The sequence below is a fragment of the Chiloscyllium plagiosum genome, unplaced genomic scaffold, assembly GCF_037043375.1.
Source record: "Chiloscyllium plagiosum isolate Xiang-an unplaced genomic scaffold, Cpla_swu_hap1 HiC_scaffold_34, whole genome shotgun sequence".
NCBI lineage: Eukaryota > Metazoa > Chordata > Chondrichthyes > Orectolobiformes > Hemiscylliidae > Chiloscyllium > Chiloscyllium plagiosum.
This window is the reverse complement of record NW_028270172.1, coordinates 50,041,265-50,062,101: the sequence shown is the minus strand read 5'-3', so window position 1 is coordinate 50,062,101 and position 20,837 is coordinate 50,041,265. Positions and strand designations below refer to the sequence as shown.

Below are 20,837 nucleotides of genomic sequence, written 5' to 3'. Positions count from 1 at the left end.
AATTCACCAAAGAACTTCAGACAGCACCTTCCAAACCCATGATCACTTCCATCCAGAAGGACAAGGGCAGCAGATACATATGGAAACCCCGCCACCTTCAAGTTCCCCTTGAAGCCACTTAACCATCCTTACTTAGAAATATGTCATCATTCCTTCACTGTCGCTGGGTCAAAATCCCACATTCCACAAAATGAATCAATAAAAAAATGTATCTTGTTACAGTTGCTGAGCATGTGGAACCTCCCCACTGGCCTCTTGTTCCAATATGAGTTATGAAAGGTAAGTATTAAATTTGATGAGTAGTTTAGAAAAATGCATTACTTGTAGCTGTATATGTCAAAGACAATGTTAATTGAATGCAAAGTAAGTAAGCTGATTGCAGTCAGGAAGGAGAGCTCATCTTCAGAGTGAGACACAACCCAAGTGAGTTTATATTTCAGGGATTTTGAAGCAGCATGGGAAGTCAGTGCTGAAAGGAAGAAGCAATTTTTGCTTGCTTTTTTGGTTCATATGTTGTAAGGTATTGTTCACAGGATAAATTGAAGCCCTGGATTGGAGGCCCAACAAAGAGTGACAATCAAAGGAACACTGTAAATTCATTGGTTGCTAATCACTACTGATTTGACTATCTTTTCTAGATTACTTTTGGATTGAAGATACATAGGAGAAATGTTTACACATTGCAAGCTGAAAGGCTAGGAGGGAATTTAAAACAAATGAGCTAACTAAGTAAAGTAGAGATACAAGGACAGGTGAGGTGTTACACTTGCATGATACGGGATTTGGTGAACCCCATTGTGGTTCATACTGACATTACCTCTTGTAAATATTAGTTGCTTGAGCTACTCTAGGTCAGAGTTGATGAGGTGGAGTCTGAGTCTTGAACACTGCAACACTTCAGGGAGGGGAGAGTTACCTGGATGTTGTGTTTCAGGACACAGTCACACCCCTCAGATTACCTACCTCAAATTCAGTCAGTGATATGAGACAGGAGGACGTTACTGCAAGTGAGGCAGGTAGAGGGATCCAGGAGGTAGTGCTGAAGGAGCCTTAGCCCTTGAGCTAGTCTAACAGGTTTCAGATTCGTGCTCCCTGTGTGGACGAGAATGGGGGTTGTAAGAAGCATGAGCAATCTGACTATAGTACCATGAAGCAGAAAGCCCTTCAAGAGAGGGGAGAAAAGAGAAATATAGTGGTAATTGGGAATAGTATAGTCAGAGATATAGATACTGATCTTTGTGGTCAAAATTGAGAGACCTGAAGGCTGTGTTGCCTGCCTGGTGCCCGACTTCACAATATCTCATCGGGGCTACACAGGAACTTGGAGTGGTATGGGAAAGATAAGGTTGTTATGGTCCATGTAGGTACCAATGATCTAGGTTGGAAAAAAAGAGATTCTGCTTAGGGAATATGAGCAACCAAGGGCTGAAGTGAAAAGGACCAAAAAGGTAATAATCTCCAGATTCCAACCTGAGCCACAAGCCAATTGACACAGGGTCAACAAGATTAAAGAGGAGAATGCGTAGCTGACAGGTTGTGTGGGGAAACAGGTTTGAATTCATGGGACTTTGTCATTGATACTGAGGAAGGAGGAAGCTTTTCTGATGGATTGGGCTCCATGGGAATCTTCCTAGGACCAAAGTCCTAGTGAATCACATAAGTAGCACTGTAGTTAGGGTTCTAAACTAAATACGTGGGATAGTGGGATGTTGTGTTTTAATTGCATGAAAAATTTAAAAATCTAATGTAAGGCAGAAAGTAGGATTACAGGTTAGTGATAGGATTGATTGTTACCCAAAAACAGAAGGAAGGAACAGAATGTGTGAATGTCATATTGTACAAAGGAACCAGAGAGGCTCAAGAATTGAATAACTTAAAAGTTTTGTATCTTAATGCACAAAGAAATCAGAATTAAGTATATGAACCGACAAGTGCAAATTGAGGTCAGTTAATCTGATTTCAAAGCCATTACAAAAACATGGTTACAAGGTAATCAAAATTGGGAGCATAACAATATTTGACCTTTTGGAAAGACAGGAGGGATGGAAGAGGTGGTGATAGCACTGTTAGTAAGAAGTGAAATGAGGACAATTGTGAGAGATAATTTTGGCTCAGGTGATGTAGAGTCCATTTGGGCAGAGGTAAAAAAATCAGCAAACGAACAAAGACATTTGTAGGTAAAAACAATGACTGCAGATGCTGGAAACCAGATTCTGGATTTGTGGTGCTGGAAGAGCACAGCAGTTCAGGCAGTATCCAAGAGCAGTACTGTTCCTCGGATGCTGCCTGAACTGCTGTGCTCTTCCAGCACCACTAATCCAGAAAGACATTTGTAGGACTAGTGTACAGACTCATAAACAATAGCCATACTGTAGGAAAGGCAATAAATCAACAACTAATACAAACATGTAAAACAAATAGAGCAATAATTATAGATGACTTTAACTTTCATGTTGATTTAGTTCATTAATGTTGGAAGTGTAGCTTTGACAACAAATGCATAGAGTGCATTCAGCATACCTTCCTAGGCCATGTCATTATGCCAACTATGAAGTGTTTTTTCCTGATAATGAAGTAAGCTTAAGCTTAATGACCTTAGAGTAAAAGATCCCCCAGGAGTAATGATCATAACATGACAGCATTTAATATTCAATTCAAGTATCAGAAACTTGGGTTGAAAACAATTGTGTTTAACTGTGTTAACTGTTTTTTGCAAGGTTTGTGAAGGTTTGTAGCTCAGATTGAGGGTGGAGGTTTGCTCGCTGAGCTGTAGGTTTGATATCCAGACGCTTCATTACCTGGCTAGGTAACATCATCGGTGGCAACCTCCAAGTGAAGCGAAGCTGTTGTCTTCTGCTTTCTATTTATATGTTTGTCCTGGATGGGGTTCCTGGGATTTGTGGTGACTGTGTTTATTTAAAGGGAATAACAACGACATGAGGATAGAGTTAGCGAAAGTGAACTGAATGGATAGATTGGCAGGAGTGACAATAAACAAACAGTGGCAGACATTTTTGGAGGTCATTCATGACTCTCAGCAAAAATATATCCCATTAAGGAAGAAAATTCTCAGGGAGAGATAAACCAAACATGGCAAATAAAGGAAGTTGAAAGAAAAAGCATATAAAAAAGCCAAAGTCAGTTTTAGGCCTGAAATAAATTCAGAATGTAGCAAATAAGAACCAATCAGATAATAAAAACAGAGAAAATAAACTATGAGATCAAACTAGTGAGGAAAATAAACTGACAATAAAACTTCATTAAATATCTGAAAAGGAAAAGAGAGGTCAAAATGAACATAGGCCCCTTAGAAAATAAGCCTGGGAGTTAATCAGATATTTTTCATCAGTCGTACAGTGTCAAAACAGATATTTGGACCATCCCATTAATGCTAAAGAATGTGGGGGGAGGTTAATTGCCATCACCATCACTAAAAAAGTAGCATTAGTCAAATTAATAGGGCGAAAGGCAGCTAAGTCCACTCGCCCAGATGGATTGCATCCTAGGATTCTAAAAGAGTTACAGAGATAATGAATGCATTGGTTGTAACTTTCCAAAAAAAAATTGTTAGATTTTGATGAAGTACCAGAGGACTGGAAAAATGCTAATGTGCCAATGCTATTCAGAAAAGGAGGGAGGAAAAAAGTGGGTAACTATATGCCAATTAGCCTAACATCTATTGCTGGATACAAAATGGAATCAATTATTAAAAAAGTAATAGTAGAACATTTGTAAAATTGTGACCAACTAATTTGTAAGTGTTTCTTGAAGACGTGTCAGGTGGTATGGATAGAGGGGAACCAGTAGACATGTTCTGTTTGGACAGCCAGAAGGTGTTTAATACAGCATCTCACAAAGGTTAGCCCAAGGTGTTGGAGGTAGTATGTTGGCATGGACAGAGAATTGGCTCATTGGCAGGAAATATCAAGTGGGGATAAGGGGTTCTTTTTCAGGTTGGTGACGCATGATCTATGAGATTCCACAGGGATCAGTACTGAGACCACAATTATTTACAGTATAGATGACTGATTTCGAGGAAGAAAGTGAATATGCTGTCTCCAAATTTGAGGATGACACAAAAATAGGCGGACAGACAGGTTGTAAAAGGGATTCAAGCACTTTACAAAGAGATAGTGATAGGTTAAGCAAGTGGACAGAATGTTGACAAATGGAGTATAATGTGGGAAGGTTCAAAATTCCACATTTTGGAAGGGAGAACAAAAGAACAGAATATTAGTTCAATGGAAGAAAACTGCAGAAAGCTGCAACACAAAAGGACATTTGGGGGTATTTGTTCATGAAACACAGATGATTGAGAAGGCTATTGGAATACTGGCCCTTATTTCAAAGAGATTGGAGTGTAACAGTGGAGGAGTCTACGGAGAAGGTTTAATTGGATTATCCCAGGTATTAAGGAATTGTCTTATGAGTAAAGGCTAAACAAGTTATGACTCTATTCGCTAGAGTTTAGAAAAATGAGAGGTGATTTCATTGAAACATGCAGGATTTTTAAAGGTTTGATGCTCAGTGGTTAGCACTGCTGCCTCAGAGCATCAGGGTCCCAGGTTCGATTCCAGCCTCAGGCGACTGTCTGTGTGGAGTTTGCACATTCTCCCTGCATCTGTGTGGGTTTCCTCTGGGTGCTCTGGTTTCCTCCCACAATCCAAAGATGTACAGGTCAGGTGAATTGGCCATTGTAAATTGCCTATAATGTTAGGTGCATTAGTCAGAGGGAAATGGGTCTGAGTGGGTTACTCTTCGGAGGGTCGGTGTGGACTGGTTGGGCTGAAGGGCCTGTTTTCACACTGTAGGGAATCTAATCTAATCTAAATGCTGAGAGGAAGATTCCCCTTATGGGATAGTCTAGGAAAAGAGGGTACAAATTCAGAATAAAGTGATGCCAATTTAAGACTGAGATGAGGAAGGATATCCTCTCTAAAAAGGTTGTGAGTCTTTAAATCTCCTTGCCATGGAGAACTGGGAGGGCAGAAAAAAGCAGGAAAGTCAATGTGAGGAGTGTCGGATCAAATGACACAGCAAGCTCCAGAGGGCATATGGCCTACTCCTGTTCGTTGTACTTACGGTCTCATTATGGTCTTCTGGGGAAAAATGTAACAACTCAAATATATAATACTGCTCTCATCACATGCACCCGAGCTACCTGAAGAGGAGGCAAATCCTCCAGAAGCTAAGTAGGTTGACAGTACTCTCACTGATTTTGCAGTACAGTTGATTCACACAGAAAGAGAACACTTTAATGTTTAAATAACTCATTTTGGGATTGTCAGTGCAAGTTTTTCTCATAAGTAAAAGCATTTTGTTCAGACATAGCATACTTTATCCTCTTCCTCAATTTTAATACAAATATTTTGCTCAAGAAAAAATCTGCTTTTATCTCTTTCATACTAATATCGATATTTTCTATTTTACACTTAAATTTCCACTCACTCACTCCAATCAAAATTAGCAAAAAAGTGCCCAAGATCCAATATCCTTCCTTTCTCAAATTACTATAGTATCAGTGCTCTTTGTTCACTCTATTCATCAGTGTTTCATTCATATCAATTCAGGTGTAAATGGCTGAAGGTTATGACCTAAAGACTCATTGACAGTTGTGACATGGAAATTAGTGTTTCAGCTTTATCGCATAGGTCAAGATGGTGGGAGAATGGCCAGGGAAGGTTAGGCATGACTGACTGATGAAGCTAGTATCACAGTAAGTTATTCTAAAATACCTTAATTGGATAGTCACAACATTTACATGTAAAATTCTCTTGCATTAATTAAATCTAATGTTCCCAAAAGGCCCTGCTTTACACTTATACTTCTCACTAATGAATGGAATTGTGAACCTCCAAAATTTACAAAGAAATGGCTGACAAAGAAGAGTTATTAACCAGCAAAAGTTATCATATTAATTTGGGGATTATTTCCCACTTTTTCTGTCAACCAGATCAACCATGATCACAAAACTCTGAACTTCTTTATGATAAGAAAATTCAATGTTGGTTATTTGTTTAAATCTGTGAGGTTGACACATAATAGCTGCAATCGTTCGGGGAAAGAAAGACTTAATTTATGAAGAATCCCTGCTGACATTCTTAGAAACCTTAGATCACCAAAGTTCATTGACCTGAATGAACACTTTCAGTCTCATCTTTTATATGGAAGCTGCTTTAGATTAAAGAGTAATGAGGTACCATCAAACAATAGTAATTTCGTAGATATGATTTGCCTGTGGCAGTTACTGGAGTCTCTGCGTAAATTGGACTCATATAAATTTTTAAAAATTCACACCAAAAGAAGTTAACTTCAATCTCTGATACCTAATCCACCTCATTGTTTTTTAGAAGAAAAGACAGCATTCCTTTAGTGTAAATGATCACATTGACAAGGATTCCATCTGACATGAACTTCCTGGAACGCAACATAGCTCAATTTGTTAAAATTCGTAATTCTAGAGAGAATTAGCTGTAAAAGATTTGGTCCCAATATTAGGTAGGCAAGAATCAAAACTCACCACCATTCCAATAAACCCTCAAGCTTGCTCACACTGAACAACTCTGAAAATGACCTTCAAAATACATAGATATGTGGTAGTGCATTTTGGTAAAAAAAAAAATTTTTTGAAAATTAGACTATGATCCAGAACATGGATAGGAATAGAGCAAAAGCAGAGATGTATGTTAATAAGGCCATCATCAAAAACATTTCCAGAGGAATAGAATTGAAAAGTTCAGAAGTTAGGAAAAGCTTTTATAGATCCTCATTTAGATCACTTATGGTTTTTGTAAACATATAAAAAGGATTTTTAAAAAACTTGTAAATGATGCAAAAATGTTTACAAGCACTTCATTAGAACTGAGAGCTTATATCTATCAGGGAAGATTAAACAGGCTGGGTCTCTTGTTTTCTTTTCATTATATGAGAAGACTCTATGACTAAAGGTTGATCTCGCAGAGATCTTTAAATGTATTTAATAGGGTTAACATAGAAAAGACTTTTCTGTTTTTAGTGTGATCAAAACCTGAGACCTGAGTACTATTGCCAGAATATCGTCAGGCCCCGTTATCTCTGCTGTATGCAGTATCCTTTAACTGTTTTTTGATATTATGTGGAGTGAATTGAAATGATTGAAAACTGGCATCATGTAATGCTGGGAAACATTGGAGGAGCCCAAGATGGATCATCCATTTGGCAGGTCTTGCTGAAGATTACTGCACATGGTTCAGCGTTATCTTTTGCCCTGATGTGCCAGGCTGTTCTATCATTGAGGACAGCAGATTTGTGGAGCCTTCTTCTCCAGCGAGTTGTTTAATTGACCACCAGCGTTCATCACTGGATGTGGCAGTACTGCAGAACTTAGAGCTGATCCATTGATTGTGGGGGCGCTTAAGCTCTGTCTATCATTTGCTGCTTATACTGTTTGGCACACAGGTAGTCTTGTTTGGTAGGTTTACCAAGTTTAGATTCCCTACAGTGTGGAAACAGGTCCTTCGGCCCAACAAGTCCACACCGACCCGCCTAAGCGTAACCCACCCAGATCTATTCCCCTACATTTACCCCTGCACCGAATACTACGGGCAATTTAGCGTGGCCAATTCACCTGACCTGCACATCTTTGTGACTGTGGGAGGAAACCGGAGCACCCGGAGGAAACCCACGCAGACACGGGGAGAATGTGCAAACTCCACACAGAGAGTCGCCTGAGGCGGGAATTGAACCTGGGTCTCTGGCGCTGCAAGGCAGCAATGCTAACTACTGTGCCACCATGCCACCCATAGTGTTGACATCTCATTTTTAGCTTTGCTCTCTGCTGTTCCTGCAATGCTTTCCTGCAATCCTTATTGAGCCAGGATTGATTCCCTGGCTTAATGGTAATTGTTAACTTGGGGATATGCTGAGCCACAAGTTTGCAGATTGTATTGCAATATAATTCTATGATTGTTGATGGCCTCCACATCTCAAGGATGCCCAGTTTTGAATTCCCAGATCTGTTCGAAGTCTGTCCCATTTAGCACAGTGAATGCGCCACATGGTACAAGGGAGGTACTTTGCCTCTGTAAGGACTATGCAGTAGTTATTCTTATCAATACTGTCATGGGCAGATGCATCTGCAGCAGTCAGATTAGTGATGAATATATCAAGTAACTTTTACCCTCTTGTTGGTTCCCTCACCACCTGCTGCAGTCTCATTCTAGCAACTACGTCCTTTAGGAGCCAACCAGCCCAATCAGCGATGCTGCTGCCAAGCCACTTTTAGTGGTGGTTATTGAAATTCGCTGCCAGAGTGAATACTGAGCCTTACCACCCTAAGTGTTTCCTCCAAGTGTTATGTGACATGGAGGAATATTGATTCAACAGCATAGGGAGTACAGTATGTGGTGATCAGCTGGGCTTTTCCTTGTCCATGTTTAACCTGATGCCAAGAAACTTCATGAGGTCCAGAGGACAACTCCCTCCCAACTGTATACCATTGTGTCGCCACTTTTGCTCAGTCTGTCCTGCCGGTGGGATAGGACGTATCCAGGGATGTTGATGGTGATGCCTGGGACATTACCTGATATAATGTTGTGAATACAATTATGTCTGGCTGTTGCTTGACTAGTCTGTGAGACAACACTCCTAATTTTACCGCCAAGTCCACTGATGTTACTAAGAAGAGTTTTGCACGAATCGACAGGGCTGTTTTTGCAATTGTCATTTCCAATGTTTAAATTGATGCCAAGCGGTCTCATTTCTTAGTTGAAACTCTGTAGCGATTGATACAATTTAGTAGTTTGTTAGGTCATTTCGAAGGGCAGTTAAGAATCAACTACATTGCTGTGAATCTGGAGTGACATGTAGCCCAGACTGGGTCAGGATGGCAGATTTCCTTCCCTGAAGGACATTATTATAGGTAAGGTAGATTATTATCTGAATGGTGGCAGTTTAGGAAAAGGTGAACTAGATGGGTTTTTCTGACAATTGGCAGTGATTTCAGGGTCATTAGTAGATTTCTTAATTCCAGATATTTATTGAATTCAATATTCCACCATCTGCAAATTTATCTCCAAACGTGGATGACACTAAACTGGGTGACAAGTGTGTGCTGTGAGGAGAATGCTAAGAGGCTGCTGGGTGACTTGGACAGACTGGCTGAGTGGGCAAATACTTGGCAAATACAATGCAATATGGATAAATGTAAAGTTATCCACTTTGGTCACAAAACCAGGAAGGTAGATTATTATCTGAATGGTGGCAGTTTAGGAAAAGGTGAGGTGTAACGAGACCAGACTGTCACTGTGGAAGGCTTGTACGCACGTGCAGCACATGGTGAGAACAGCTAATGGTCTTCATAGCAAGAGGATTTGAGTATCTGAGTAGGAATCTCTTGCTGCAGGGCCTTGTTGAGGCCAGACCTTGAGTATTGTGTTAGTTTTGGTCTCTTGGTCTGAGGAAGGATATTCTTGCTATTGAGGGAGTCCAGCGAAGGTTCACCAGACTGATTCCCAGGATGGAAGGACTGACATATGAGAAAAGACTGGATTGAATGGGCTTGTATTCACTGGAATTTAGAAGAATGAGGGGGAATCACATAGAAACATATAAAGTCCCAAAGGGACTGGGGAGGCTAGATGCAGAAAGAATGTTCCCAGTGTTGGGGAAATCCAGAACGAGGGGTCACAGTCTAAGAATAAGGGGGAAGCCATTCAGGACTGAGAATGAGGAAGAATTTCTTCACTCAGAGAATTTGGGAACCTGTGGAATTCTCTCTCACAGGAAGCTGTTGGGGCCAGTTCATTAAATATATTCAAGAGGGAGCTGAATGTGACCCTTTTGGCTAAAAGGATCAACATGGTAAGGAGAGAAAGCAGGAATAGGATCCTGAAATAGCATGATCAGCCATGATATATTAAATGGTGGTGCAGGCTGAAAGGGCCGAATGGCCTGTACCTGTACCTATTTTGTATGTTTCTATGCTGTGGCAGGGTGCAAAGTTGGGCTCCTAGAACATTACTGACCTGAAAATGTGTTGCTGGAAGGTCAGGCAGCATCCAAGGAACAGGAGAATCGACGTTTCGGGCATAAGCCCTTCTTCAGGGCTTATGCCCGAAACGTCGATTCTCCTGTTCCTTGGATGCTGCCTGACCTGCTGCGCTTTTCTAGCAACACATTTTCAGCTCTGATCTCTAGCATCTGCAGTCCTCACTTTCTCCTCCTAGAACATTAGCTGAGTTTCTGGAGTTGTAGTCTAGCAATATCCTTTGGCCATTTAAGACTTTAAAACAGAAAAATGTCACAAAGTGCTTAACACAATAATTAGCTAAGATAAAGAATGAGGTAGGAGAAGTGATTACTAAAAGTTCCCATTTGAGTAGAAGCAGAGTTGTTATGACTATCAGAGTTCTATGTATCATTGTTGCTTTGGAGCTAGCTACCATAAACTTTTAGTTCGCTGTCTGATTTGGGGCTCTGATCCCACTTTGTGAAGGTTTGGGTTATGTTGTGGATTTTTATAGTAAGGTCAAGTAATTTGTCTCTAATACCTAAGTGGCCCACATGCATGTACAGAAGCAGACAATGGTGTCAGCTGACTGCGGCAGGTCAGAGGAAGCGTCTGCATGCACATGCATCAGGGACATCACTGGGCTAGGGGTGAGTGGGCAGAGACTTGAACATGGAGGACTGATAAAGCAGACCTTTCTCGCTGAGACACTGTCTGCAGAAGAGGCCTCCTTAGCTTTCACGCTTCACTGCATGAGACTTATTGCTACTGCCTTGCTGCTTGGTCTCTCCAGCTGCCACACTGTCCAATGAAGATCCTCCTGGCTTTGGGCTGTTTCTACAACTGTTTACCATGTCCCATCCCAGCTATCCCTCACCACCTCTCCCTTCACCCAGCATCCCTTCTTTCCTGTTCACCCCCTCCTCCAACCCCTCCTCACCACTTTTTCGACCACATCCAGATCCACCTACTTGGTTCCTTGTGCTGTGACATCCAGCGGGCTGAGATGCTGTGTACCTGCATATGCACACTCATTGTTGCAGCTAGTGTGATGTTTACAATAAATGCTGTCAATTATAAAACAACACAAACAGTATTGCTGATTTCTGCTCGTGACCCTAGTGAGACTGCACCAGATTGACAACTTCTACTTTTGGGAATATATTTTAATACTGCAATATTCCAAGCACTCTATAAGATTGACCATTCTCCCTCAGAGGAGCTCATGTGCTCATAGTTATGAGCAAAGCAAAGCTTGTGAGCTGGATGCCATCCTCCATCCTCTGCCCAAGACTTCTGTTGCTGTTCTAGTTAGAGCCTTCTTCCCTGTGACACCTGACGCTCCATATTTGTGCCAAGCTACACTGTTCCTTCTCCTTTAAGGGCAACTGTCAACATTTGCCTCTACCGCTTGTCATTTATATAAATATGGAGCGTCAGGTGTCACAGGGAAGAAGGCTCTAACTAGAACAGCAACAGAAGTCTTGGGCAGAGGATGGAGGATGGCATCCATATTTATATAAATAATATAGATGAAAATATAGGAGGCATGGTTAGTAAGTTTGTGGATGACACCAAAATTGGTGGTATAGTTTACCGTAAAGAAGCTAAGATTACAAAGAGATCTTGATCAACTGGATCAGTAGGCTGAGGAATGGCAGATGGCGTTTAATTTGGATAAAAGTGAGGTACTGTTTTGGTAAAACAAACAAGGATAAGGACTTATACAATTAATGGTAGGAATCTGGATAGTGTCATAGAACAGAGAGAACTGGGGATTCGGGTACTTTACTCTTCAAAATTTACATCATAGGTACACATGATGACATTTAGCATGCTTGCCTTCATTGCTGAAACCCTTGAGTACAGGAGTTGGGACATCATATTGAAGTTTGTACAGGATGTTGATGAGGCCTCTTTTGGGGTATTGTATGCAGTCCTGGTTGCTGCACTGTAGGAAGGATGTTATTACATTGGAAAGACTTCAGAAAAGATTTCCCAGAATGTTGCTGGGAGTGGAGGGTTTGAATTATAAATATAGAGTGGATATGCTGGGATATTTTTCACTGGAGCTTCAGAGATGGCGGGGAAGTGACCATAAAGAGGTTTATAAAATCATGAAGAACCTAAACAAGGTGAATACCGAGGTTCTTTTTCCCGGGGTGTGGGAGTTCAAAATTGGGGATATATTTTTAAAGTGAGAGGTGAAGGTTTTAAAAAGGACATGAGGGGCAACTTTTTTAACATAGAAAGTGGCTCATATATGGAATGAACTGCCAGAGAAAGTGATGGATGCAGGTATAGTTACAACATTTAAAAGACATTTGGAATAAGTACATGAATAACAAAAGTTTGGAGAGGTAAGGGCCAAACACAAGTAAGTGGGATTAGTTTAGCTTGGGAACATGGTCGAAGTGGACTCGTTGACCTGAAGGGTCTGATTCCATGCTGTATCATTCGATGACTCTGTGACACTAGTGCTGTGCTCCTCACTCAGTGCAACCCTTTCTAAACATGTGTTAGGAGACGCGGAGGTGGGAATATTTCCGCTGATAGATGATACATTTGTAAGGTGTGACAAGCTTCTTCCATTCTGTGGTGGTTTCTCACAAGGCTGAAACTTTTGTGTGATTGATATCTGCAACAGTGAGAGATTCAAGAAGGGATCTTGAGATGAGATAAAAAGCGAGTGCTGTGGTTTCCCATTTTAGTTCAATGATCCACATGTTATTGAGCAGTGTGGTGTTTCCTGTAAAGAGTATATTGCCCTCTGTAATCATCATTTCTCCCAGGATAGTTTGCATCTCATCCAAGATCCTGGGTTATCTTCATCACTTTGTCTTCCATCAGTATGGTCCTCTGGAGATACACCAGTCCTTGGTTGTTTGTGCAGTCTCCTGGCCACCATCTGTCCTTTCTCCTACAGTGACAATGAGAACTAGGTAATTTCTTCAGTTTTCTGAGACCAATCACATCTGTTGCTTATATTTCCATGGTTACAGATTCTAAGCAACACAATGAACAATTCTGTGGGGTGAATGTGTGTCTGGTCCCACACTTCACCCGTGCAGCATACATTCTGGGGCTTTTTAGGTATTCTGTCTGCTGAAGGATTCAAGCCCAGTGGCCTGTCCTGAGGATTGATGCTTTCACTGACACTGCCAAAACATTGTGAGGTAATTGAATAAATTGTGGCATTGAAACCTCTCATGATATATCTGCTATTACAGTGACTATTATCTCAACTCAGGCTCGTGTGGTTTGGAGGAGGTGATCTCCACCTTCCACCCTATGGGAAGAAAACCTTGCTTGTCTTCTTCCTGGCCTCCAGCATCACCTCATGGTCATTACATGAAAACTGAGGAACTGACCTACCCTCCATCCCAGGCTTCCAGCTTTTCAGCAATTCATTTGTCACTGCCATCTAGGCCAATATTTATTGACAAACTTCTGCTTAGCCCCTCAAAAACATGATAAAGTAAGAACTGCAATATCAAATTTAAATAAGGGTTTCGCTTCATTTGGCTGTCTTCATTTCCATTCCCATGACCTCAAATTGGATGCTGAAGATAACTCCAATCCAATTATGTGAGTATCCCAGTAAAAGTCATGAGCTTAATCTGCTTGCGGGAGCCAGAAACAATGCTGATTCTTTGTATCAACATTACCAAGCCACCCAAAGAATACAAATGCCAAAAATTACCCTAAATTTACATAAAACACAAATTCAGCCTGAGCTGGAATAATTTTTCCAATTCTGGTCACCACACGTTAGAAAGGAAATGGAAGCTTAGTGACATAGTTCCAGAGATGAGGAACTACAGTTATGCAGAAGAACTGAAGAAGGCAGTGCCCTAGTAAATCTTTTCTGAAACCTAGCCAAAGCATCTACTACTTTCTGGTTTTGTGGTGACCAGAAAAATATGCAATATTCTAAGTGTGACTGAACTAAAGTTCTATAAAGCTGCAGCATAATTTACCTATCCTTATATTCAATACTCCTTCCAAAGAACAGGAAAATCGACGTTTCGGGCATAAGCCCTTCCTGAAGAAGGGTTTATGCCCGAAACGTCGAGTCTCCTGTTCCTTGGATGCTGCCTGACCTGCTGCGCTTTTCCAGCAACACATTTTCAGCTCTGATCTCCAGCATCTGCAGCCCTCACTTTCTCCTTGCAAAGAAGGCAAGCATGCCGTAAGTCATGTTTTACTACTGTGTGATTGTGTTAAACATCAGGAAAATGTTAGAAAAACTAAATAAAGGAAGCTGCCTTACCCCACTTCCAAATGTTTCAGCTTTCCATTAATATCAATGGTCACTGCTGTCTGGGCCAATGCTTATGGATCCTCAACAACAGCACAAAGTAATGATTGCAATGGTAAGTTTTCATTTTGTTTCCAATGGCTGATGGATTGCTGGCTGGATATTAAGGGTTACAGTACTCCCTTACTCCATTATGTAAAATTGACACGAAGAACAATCACTTCATTCAATGAATTACTAGGATTTGATCTGCATTCACTGTAAGAATGAGGGATACAAATTCAAAAGAAGACTCAAGAAGGAATTGGATAATTAGTTGAAGCAAGAAAAAATTTGCTGGGAATGAGTTGGGGAAGTGAACAAGCTAGACTGCTCTTCAAAATAATAGATAAACTTGGATTATATCATTCTACAAATGTTTGTTTCTGTGAATGCTGCCTGGTCATTGATATTTTTGTCACAACTTGCTGGGGCAGTGGGCTGTAAATCAAGCTCCACTATTCCCTGTATCAGCACAAGAGTTAACAATTTTAAAATTGGTGTACCTGATTTTTCAGGGTCGATAGAAGAAACAGACCATGCTTCTGTACTGAAGAAGAATTATTACATCTGACAAGTAATTAGCCTCTATCTACAGTTAAGCAGATAGAAACATCAACATGGACACTCTAATTCCCCCTCCCTATTACCCACACCCACTGACAAAACAAATAGACTGGGAAAGATGCGTTATGGGCAGAGGAAAAGTGGTTCCTAGTCACAAGTTGCTGAGAAGATCGTAATGGCTCTTATGCTGGGCAGAACTTTGCTTTTCAGTTGTCTTTCTTCAGGTGCTTCCACTGATTAGATTACTTACAGTGTGGAAACAGGCCCTTCGGCCCAACAAGTCCACACCGACCCGCCGAAGTGCAACCCACCCATACCCCTACATGAACCCCTTACCTAACACTACGGGCAATTTAGCATGGCCAATTCACCTGACCTGCACATCTTTGGACTGTGGGAGGAAACCGGAGCACTCGGAGGAAACCCATGCAGACACGGGGAGAACGTGCAAACTCCACACAGTCAGTCGCCTGAGGCGGGAATTGAACCCAGGTCTCTGGCGCTGTGAGGCAGCAGTGCTAACCACTGTGCCACCGTGCCGCCCACTGCTTTGTAAGACACACAGGTGGCTGGTTCACTTGTAAAAGATCACAGACTTATCTGTTAGAAGTCATAGCTCATAACAATTGCTGAAAAGATAAGAAAAAATGTAATGGCTTTCTTCAGGTTTAAATACATTTTGACTGTAGAGAACAGATAGCTTATGTGTTAGTGGAGAATAAACCGATTGTCTCAATCTACTTTCCAGTCTCCAGCTCTTCAGTTACCTGATAACCAATCATATAGTTGTTGGCAGGCAGAATGTTTTGACATCAATAACTTGTCACTAGTTTACAGGCCAATCAATTTTTTGTTGCCACTAAATTGCATCTGTACACAGAACGCATTGGTTCCAATTAATCTACACTCAATTGAATTATTGCTTGTTCAAACAGTTACTTCCACAAGGCTTTCTACAAGTTACTTGCTCTTCAAAACATGCAGTAACCTTTAAAACACTGGTTTTAAAATAGTTCATTCTCAATTTTTCCACAATTTTAAGAAGACATGCTCTTTACATTTAGTGAATAAGGAGACTTATCTCGAATTTGTGGTCCTTCTTCTTTTTATTAGGCAACAGTTGCAGACTGATTATAAAAAATGAGAAACACTACCAAGTAAAACCTAGAAAGAAAATGATTAAAATTATCAAAAAATCTGAAAGGTCAGAAGTTAAGATCAAAATCAAAAATTATTTCTATTGAATGAAACATCTTTATGTTGATATGATATTTTTAAAAAGGAGCTCTGCAAAACTTGTTATAGTGAATATGCATTTGGTACATGTGTAAAATTTTAAAGAACTGCGCAGCAACAGATAGCAAACCAAGTAAAGCAGTTGTTCACAGAGGTCTCAGATGGTTTGTTTAAAAGTGAAATACTGACATACAACTGTTATCATAGAACATAGAACACAGAACACAGAACATTACAGTGCAGTACAGGCCCTTCGGCTCACGATGTTGCGCTGCCCTGTCATACTAATCTGAAGCCCATCCCACCTACACTATTCCATGTACGTCCATATGCCTGTCCAATGACGACTTAAATGCACTTAAACTTGGCGAATCTACTACCGCTGCAGGCAAAGCATTCCATACCCTTACTAATCTCTGAGTAAAGAAACTACCTCTGACATCTGTCTTATACCTATCTCCTCTCACTTTAAAGTTGTGTCCCCGCGTGTTTGCCGTTTACAGGCTCCTTACCCAGTACTAAATCTAAAGTGGCTTCGCCCCTTGTAGGCCTGTCTACATACTGTGTCAGAAAGCCCTCCTGCACACACTGGACAAAAACTGACCCATCTATAGTACTCGTACTGTCGTGATCCCAGTCAATATTTGGATAGTTGAAGTCCCCCATGACAACTACCCTGCCTCTCTTACTCCTATCGAGAATCGTCTTTGCTATCCTTTCCTCTACATCTCTGGGACTATTCGGAGGCCTACAGAAATCTCCCAGCATGGTGACATCTCCTTTCCTGTTTCTAACCTCAGCCCATACTACCTCAGTTAACGAGTCCCCAGACATCCTTTCTACAACTGTAATATTGTCCCTGATCAACAATGCCACACCTTCCCCTCTTTTCCCATCTTCTCTGTTCTTACTGAAACATCTGAATCCTGGAACCTGCAACAGCCATTCCTGTCCCTGCTCTATCCATGTCTCCGTAATGGCCACAACCTCGAAGTCCCAGGTACCAACCCACGCTGCCAGTTCACCCACTTTATTTCGGATGCTCCTCACATTGAAGTACACACACATCAAACCAGGTTCTCATTTGCCAGTGTCTGATACTTGATTTAGGAATTCCCTATTCTCGTCCTCTTCTGTACCTGTTCTACAATTTTGGTTCCCATCCCCCTGCTGTATTAGTTTAAATCCATTTTAATAGCTTTAGCGAATTTCCCTCCCAGGATATTGGTACCCCTCTGGTTTAGATGAAGACCATCCTGCTTGTAGAGGTCCCACCTACCCCAGAAAGAGCTCCAATTAACCAAAAACCCGAAACCCTCCCTCCTGCACCAACCCTGTAGCCACGCGTTCCACTCCTTTCTCTCTCTATTCCCACCTCACTAGCACGTGGCACGGGCAAGAAACCAGAGAAAACAACTCTGTTTGTCCTAGCTCTAAGCTTCCATCCTAGCTCCCTGAATTTCTGCCTCACAAATATAAACTGTTCTACTTACCCTTCCCAAAAGTCCTTAGCCCACTCCTCCCTCACTGGCCTGAAGGTAAGAAGTTTAAATATACTTACCGGCCTTCCCGACAAATCAGCTCGCACCAACGTCACCTCCTCCCGGCTCCTGCCTCTCGCTGCTCCAAAGTCATTCAAGTCAGATCATAAAGATTATGTCATTCAAAGATCAGAGATCTAGGAGATTAATTTGGTTGAAGACACATTTTCATGCAGCTCTCAAGTTGGAAAGCTTCCCATTGGTTCTCCACCTTTGAAGCATTAATTGGACAGAGAAGCTGTCTCCATGTCAAGTTTGGGGATCATGAGGTGGAGGAGCCAGTGTTGGACGGGGTGGACAAATTTAAAAATCAGACAACACCAGGTTATAGTCCAACAGGTTTATTTGGAAGCACTAGCTTTTGGAGCGCTGCTCCTGATGAAGGTTATACTCCTGACGAAGGAGCAGCTCTCCAAAAGCTAGTTCTTAGGACCTGGAAGCGTTCGAGACTTATGGTTTCTGCCTTTGTTAAACTGGCAAATAATTATCCCTTTCCCTACCTCATATGTAATTTGCAACGTAAGGGCTTCCTGGTTTGGGAATCCACCCTTCTATTCATGAAAACAATTATTCCTAGTCAAACCATTTCTGTTGTTTCAAATTCATCACCATTGTTTTGAAGAAGGGTGATGAGCGAAGCAAAAAAAAGCATAATTTAGCAACTTACCATCATCCTCAATGTCATTGAGTCTGTTTTGTGTCATTGGGTGTGTGGCATTGGTCCTGATGATGCTTTCCACTATTTCCTTGACAGTGCTAAAGAGATTCAGCTGTGTTGGTCTCCTGATGGCTCTCAATCTTTCTTGCATATTGTGGAAAAAGACGTGTCTGACAGTGGTAGATGTGGCTGGGATCCATTTTCTTGGTTAGTATTTGGTTTTGAGGTATAGATCTAACAATATTAAAATGGGTAGGAATCATGTTAAGAATATATGGAGCCATTAGATTTGGATTGGCCTGTTGCACAGGGTGTGCCTTTAAATTGGAAATGAAGGTATCTTCAAATATACAAATGGTTATACTGAATGTGGAACAATCTGCCAAATTGATGAGCACCGATGAGGATAATGGTGTCATGCAACTTGCTAACCTTGATCCTTCTGTCTGGCAGTAATTCAATTGAACAAGATGAACATTTGTTGGCTGTGTTACTCATTGACTGCTGTTTTTGTCTTTGTAGGATTGCATGCAGTAATATAGACAATGCTGACCTTAATCCTCCAGCATTGTAATATGTGGACGTTATTGGCTTTTGATCTAGAAACAAGAAAAGGTGAACATAAGCCCTAATCCCGTCCACAGTCAGCACGTACTATAGTTTTTCATGGAATTAGCGCATTGCTTGGATTTTGGTGCATTGCTTGGACATTGATTCCCCTCCTTTGTTGGACTTTGATTTGTCTTAACTTGTGCCCAAAGTCATCACTATATAAAAATGATCTCCTAGAAATCCCCAATGTGAATAGTTTGGATCAAGCAGTGGTTGCAGGGCAATCATGATCCATGGACTGAACTAGAAATTGTATTGCTAGTCCTCTTGTTTTTAATCTTGTTTCTGATGATCTTACCATTTATCTGTTTTTTTTGTGCTTTGGTAAGCACAAAGGAGGTAATGTGGAGCATATTTATTAACTAAAGGTTAATGGGTTGAACTTGTAATCTCATTAGGCCATGCAGCAATGACTATCATTCTAGTTTACCTGATCACTTGTTTTTGTTCTTTCTTGCAATGTGGTGTTACTACATTTCTAAATTTGTTCAGTTCTCTGTAAATCTTGTTACTTTTCTGTGTCGGTGTGTCATGTGTCCATCGTCTGTTCCAACTGCCAAATGGAACGATTTGTATCTATCCAGATATATATAAAAACTGCATGTGTATTATAACCTTTTGCTCTTCTCAGTCTGACAGTTAGGGTATCAATACCTTGCTACCAGTAGGAAAACCAGCCCTTGTACAAGTAAAAGCCATTGTTTGATTTACAAGAACCCAATCATATAATCTTCGACACGAAGGAGCTCTGGATTTGGGAATCCACTCTTCTATTCATAAAAACAATTATTCTCAGTCAAACCATCTCTGCAGTTTCAAATTCATCACATCACATTGGAGAAGGAAGAACGAAGCTAAAAAAAAATAGCAACTTACCATTATCCTCAATGGCATTGCGACCGCTTTGTGTCACTGGATGTGTGGCACTGGTCCTGATGATGCTTGCCACTATCTTCTTGACAGTGCTAAAGGGATTCAGCTGTGTTGGTCTCCTGATGGCTCTCACTCTTCCCTATCTATTGTGGGACATTTTTTTTCTGCAACAGAGAGAGGAAAATGTCAGTGATAGTATGCCACTGGGCTTGGGCAACATTCCTGCCATAATAGAACATGGGCATGTAAAGGTATGCAAATTCTTTAGTGTGTATGTGCAGGATTTTCCTTGAGTGCCAGAGTTTGCTACTTGGTGAGTGATTAGAGTGTAGTGCATTGAAGAGTGTGATTTGTAGAGAGTGAAAAATGCAGAAGTGTTCTTATCTCAGCACTGGTGCTCCACAGCAATGGAAAGATAACAGTGTGACGAAAGGCTTGACTTCACTCCAGGAGACACTCCCTTCCTCACAGGGAGACAAGGTGATGCCTGTAAGCGCTATGTGCAAGCTATGGAAACTTAGAAGGTATTTGCAACCAGGGTCAGTTGGCACAATTCATTGCTTGTGTGTCACAGTCATTAGTGGAATTGATTCCTGATGTCACATGATGTGGTCAGGAGTGCCAAAGATGGTCAGGATTTGTGGTGCATTTGATAGGTTAATGCCCAGCCTTTACATGTCTTCCACTTGTGCTGAATGGGTATCTGTGTGATTCTGTTGTCATTTGAAGAGCCTCACAACACTCAGAGTGAGATTCTCTCTGTTATCAAATGGAACAATTACCACTCCAGATGTGGTGGAAGCTATTTTCAACTCTATTGTACATTTACTACTTGGATCACAATGGAAAGCAACAGCAGTTGTGCTTCACACAGGGAGTTACAAACATAGCCTCTCAGGCTAGGTGGCCACACCACCCAAACATATTCATGCTCCTTTCTTGATAAACCTCCCCATCAACCCATCAGCTACGATCCATGTTTACACCCAACACATTAATTTAACTAAAAGCAAAATATTGCACATGCTGGAAATCTGAACCAAACATAGAAAATGCTGGAAA

The 20,837-nt window shown here is 41.1% G+C and overlaps 1 pseudogene; it reads right to left on the bottom strand.

Moving 5' to 3' along the window:
- LOC148141163 (uncharacterized) overlaps positions 1-18,441 on the bottom strand; it is a 96,699-nt pseudogene extending 78,258 nt beyond the window's left edge.
- Between the last annotated feature and the right edge of the window lie 2,396 nt (positions 18,442-20,837).